General features: G+C 38.0%; 1 pseudogene; it reads left to right on the forward strand.

Annotated features, from left to right (window-relative positions):
• The first annotated feature begins 3,925 nt into the window (after positions 1-3,925).
• Positions 3,926-4,917, forward strand: LOC120237138 (annotated as a pseudogene).
• The last annotated feature ends 325 nt before the right edge of the window (positions 4,918-5,242 follow it).

Raw genomic sequence — 5,242 nt, forward strand, 5'->3', positions numbered from 1 at the left:
AGAAATCCTTAACACAGCCTACCTGTTTACTCTCATCTTACACGTCATTCATTTTCACTCTCTGTGCTCTGGACATACTGCCCCCTTTTTAGTTTCTTGAATATCACTGTCTTGAGACACAGGAGCTTTACTGATGCTGATTCCTCTACATGATCCTTTGACTCTTATCTCCCTACTGAGTCATCTCACAGCAGCTCAGGGATGATGTCTCTGAACTCCTCAATCCATATCAGCCTCTCCAACTAAATATTTTTTCTTTAGAAAACTTTCTTTCACAGTTTTAATGATACATTCATATGTGATTCTGTGATTAATATTTGTTTCTCCATCATGGTATGAGGTCCAACTTGGCAAGGCTTTATCTGATTTGTGTTCCTTATTGTTTGTTTCCAGTGCCTGGCACATACTCTGCTCTCAATGAATAAATGAATGATCTAGATCAAGCAAAACAATATGAGTGGCTAGCGGTACATCTGAGAACTTGTTTGGTAGCCCATCATGGAAGCACAGCTACACATAAACTTCAGCCAAAGAAGGTCCTTTGTCGATCTGCCTTTTGGATCCATATTCAGTTACATTACACAGGGAACAGCAGCCAGATCAGTCTGTCAATGGCCCTTTCAGCCAGGGATTTAATTTCTTATCTTCTGAATTGGTATTGGAGGACAAAGAATTGTTGAAAGGGTGAGAATTATTTTATTATAAAGTGCATTGTTTGTTTAACACTTCTTAGCTCTCATTCATATGACCCCATTTGGTCATCGTGATAGCTCTACTGTAGAGACAGAACTGGTGCAATTAACAAATGAGGTAACTGTCCCATATTGGTTATGCAACCTACCCAAATCATACCCTAAGTAAGCAGTTAAGCTGGGACTTAAACTTGGACTTAGACTTCAGTCCATAACCTAGCCTACCAGTGCCAAGCTTTTCTTCTCTCCGTGGACATATTATTTGGAAACAAGGAATCAGTGAATTTCTTGCGGTAGCCCCTTGCCCACAATAAAGATAAATGACAGATATCAGGGTAGGCTAGATGTAGTTTATATCACAGGTTTCAGAAGTTGAAGATATTTTGAGATCTGTTAAGATACCATGTTACACAGAGATACCTGAAGAGCACTTTCTGGTTCCTGATTATAATTTTGTCATTTTATACTTCCTGGCCCCCAAATCCCCTAATAAACCAAACTCTACTAATTATTTTCCATTGACTTCTGCATTGGATACTTCTGTGTGTTTTGAATACTTAAATCTATTACATGATAACAATGGGAAAGAACATTATATCTTTATTTTGGTCCAGTGTTCTGAAAAATTTGTCACTGTAAATCTCATTTTGAAGGCCTTTATGAACATCTTATTCTTTTCTGATGATAAAACTAATATCATATAAAAACTATAAAGAATAAATATAAATAATCCACATTTCATATTCTAATGGTAACATTTAGTATAATCCATTTCAGGAAAGTAAAAATTATTTGAAAGTACTATCTTAAATAGATTTATAACATTCTATTATTTGAGTATAATTATAAGGCCATCCTTGCAATTTTTTAATACTTAAGTTGTTCTTAGTATCTCATTATCATAAATGGTGTTGGAAGAACATCTTTCTCCAAACCTCTGATTACCTTCTCAGGATAATTGCTTAGAAGTTGAATCATCAGGTTCATGGGCAATAATGAAAAAAATCATCACTTTTCTAAAATTAAAACATAATATTAGAGATAATAATAAAATACTACCAAAGGGTTCAAAGTAAAAATTAAAAGCCCTTTTTTACCTTTATACAAATGAACTCAAAATGGGCCATAAATCTACATATAAATGCAAAAGTATGAAACTTCTGGGAGATAACATAAGAGAAAATCTAGATGACCTCAGGTTTGACAATGACTTTATAAATGCAACAGGAAAGGTGTAATCCATTAAAGAAATAAGTGATAATTTTGACCACATTAAAATTAAAACATTTTTGCTTTACAAAGTCACTGTCAAAAGAATGAGAAGACAAGCCACAGACTGGGAGGAAATATTTGCAAAAGACATTTGTGATAAAGGATTGTTAAATTCAAAATATTCAAAGAACTTTTAAAACTCAGCAATAAGAGAGTAAAGAATCTGATTGAAAAATGGGCAAAAGATCTGAACAGACATCTTACCAAAGAAGATATATAGTTGACAGATTAGCATATGAAAAGACGTGTGACAAAGTATGTCATTAGAGAATTGTAAATTGAAACAGGGAGATACCACCCTTAGCATGGCAAAAATCTAAAACACTGAAAGTACCAAATCCTGGTCAGGATGTGGAACAGCAGAGACTCATTCTTTGCTGGTGGGAATACAAAATGGTACAGCCACTTTGGAAGACAATTTGTCATATTCTTACAAAACTAGACATACTCTTACTATATGCTCCAGCAATTGTGTTCCTTGGTACTTCCCCAGAAGAGTTGAAAACTTATGCACACAAAACTCTGCACATGAATATTTATAGTAGTTCTACTTATAATAGCCAAAACTTGAAAGGAAACAGTATGTGAATTCACCTTCAATAGGTGAATTGATAATTAAATTGTGGTCTATCCAGACAATGGAATGTTATTCAACACTAAAAGTAAATGAGCTATCAGGCTATGAAAAGAAACATAGGAACCTTGAATGCTTCACCAAGTGAAAGAAACCAATCTGAAAGATTACATACTAGATGATTCCAACTACCTGACATTCTAGAAAAGGTGAAACTATGGAGATAGCAAAAAGATCACTGGTTGCCAGCAGATGGGAGTGAGGGGAGGGATGAATAGGCAAAACACAGAGAATTTTTAGGGCAGTGAAGAAACTATTCTGTATGATATTATAACGGTGGATACATGTCATCATACATTTGTCCAAACCCATAGAATTTAAACCACCAAGAGTGAACCCTACTTAAATTCTGGACTTTAGGTGATAATGATATGTCAGTGTTGGTTCATCTGTTGTTATAAATGTATCACTCTGGTACAGGGATGCTGTGTGTGCATGAAGTGGGGCAGCACATATATGGAGCTCTTTGTACTTTCTACTCAGTTTTGCTGTGAACCTAAAACTACTCTAGAAGATAGAGTCTGTCTAATAAAAAAAGCTCCTCTACCCTACTCCCCTCTATCTACAGTCCATTCATTAGGGGAAAAATTGTTTTTTTGGCCATTTCTCACTTCTGTTTTTAGTTATTCTGGTAGTTGTAAGATGCTTATATCTTTAACCCTTGATTTTTCAGCTTTAGGAAGTTTCTCTTGATGCTGTGCTATGAAAGATGAGGAATTCAACTCGTGTTTATTATCCCCTGCCCTACACTAATTTTGTTGGCTATATGATTTTACTAGCAGTTTCCTTTGAAGCTTTTAAACTATATTTCAGTGTCTTAACTTTAAGATATTGTACACATTGGGTTCGTGATATGTTTGGCTATCCTTCTCAGTACTTCACAACTGTCATGAAAGCCACCTCAAAGATTAGTAGGCATGGTGGTAACATGAATATAACAAAGAAACATTAATCAAACCCAAGTTGAGGGGCAGTCTACAAAATAACTGGCCTTTATTCTTCAAAAGTCAAGGTCATGAATAACAAAGACTGAAATATTATTCTAGATTAAAGAAAACTACAGAGATACTACAACATGTAATCCTGGATTCTGGATCAAAAAATATATTTTCTTTTTCTATAAAACATATAGTGGGACAAGTGACACAATTTTAATAAGGTCTGTAGTAAATGTTAATTGGTTTTAATTTCCAGATTGTGATGATTGTACTGTGATTATGTATGAGAATGTCCTTATCTTTAGATAATACACAATGAAACTTAGGGTCAGAGGAACATTTGTTTGCTACTTACTTTCAAAAAGTGAATGTGGGTATCTAGAGAGAAAATGCTAAAGGAGATCCCTGCGCTCATCACTGTTGATGGCTCTGGTGTGTGAAAGGTGGGCTTTGCTGGGAATGATATCCCCCACCCGCTGCTGTGCTCCCATCTATTGTCGGGACCCCCCCCCCCCCAGGGCATCATGGTGGGCATAAGCCAAAAGAACTCCTATGTGGGAAACAGGGCCTGGAGCAAGCAGGGCATCCTATCCTCAAGTGCCCTATCAAGCCTGGCATCACTATCAACAGGGAGGCTATGGAGAAGATCTGGTACCACACCTTCTACAGTAAACTGCACATGGCCCCCAAGGAGCACTCCAGCACTCCCACCACTGGTTATTGCCATGGACTCTGGGGACAGAGTCGCCCACACTATGCCCATACGTGTGGGGTACTTGCTGTGTCTGGACCTGGCTGGCCAGAACCTGATGGACTACCTCTTGAAGATATTCACAGAAAGTGGCTCTAGTTTCACCACTACAGTTGAGTAGTAATCATGTGTGACATCACTGAGATGCTCTGCTAGGTCAACCTGTACTTTGAGCAGAAAACGGCCACTGTGGTGTCCTCCTCCTCCCTGAAGAAGAGCTATGATCGGCCTGACAGTCAGCTGATTGCCATGGGTAAGAAGTGGTACCGCTGCCCTATAGCACTTTTCCAGCTCTCCTTTCTGGGTATGGAGTCCTATGGTATCCACAAGATCACCTTCAACTCCACCCTGAAGTGTGACACTGACATCTGGAAGGACCTCTACTCTAACACAGTACCAAATGGTGGGACCACCATGTCCCCAGGCATCTTGGACAGAATGCAGTAAGAGATCATGACCCTGGAGCCCAGCATGATGAAGATCAAGGTCATTGCTTCTCCTGAATTCAACTACTTTGTCTGGATCAGGGGCTCCATCCTGGCCTCACCATTCACCTTTAAGCAGATGTGGATTAGCAAATAGGAGTATGATGAGTTGGGGCCCTCCATTGCCCATTGCAGATGCTTCTAAATGCCCTGCAAGTAGACATGTAGCATTTGCTGCATGAGTTAATTCCTAAGTATAAATTTACCCTGCAAAACGTGTATACCTCATGCTAACCTCATAAACTGGAATAAGCCTTTGAAAAGAAATTTGTCCTTGAAGCTTGTATCTGATGTCAGCTCTGGATGGAAGATTGTTGCTGATTTTGACTTCGTATTCAAATTAACTTTTCTCTTGGTATGTGTTTAATGCCTTGTATATACCCTTGATTTAAACCCCTTGTACACATGGCTTAGTCGTTTCATGGCTGAGGGGAGAACATGTCTATAGAAGAGAAATCCACTGGTTTGAT

Source organism: Hyaena hyaena, unplaced genomic scaffold (genome assembly GCF_003009895.1).
Source record: "Hyaena hyaena isolate Hyena2069 unplaced genomic scaffold, ASM300989v1 scaffold_172, whole genome shotgun sequence".
Taxonomy (NCBI): Eukaryota; Metazoa; Chordata; class Mammalia; order Carnivora; family Hyaenidae; genus Hyaena; species Hyaena hyaena.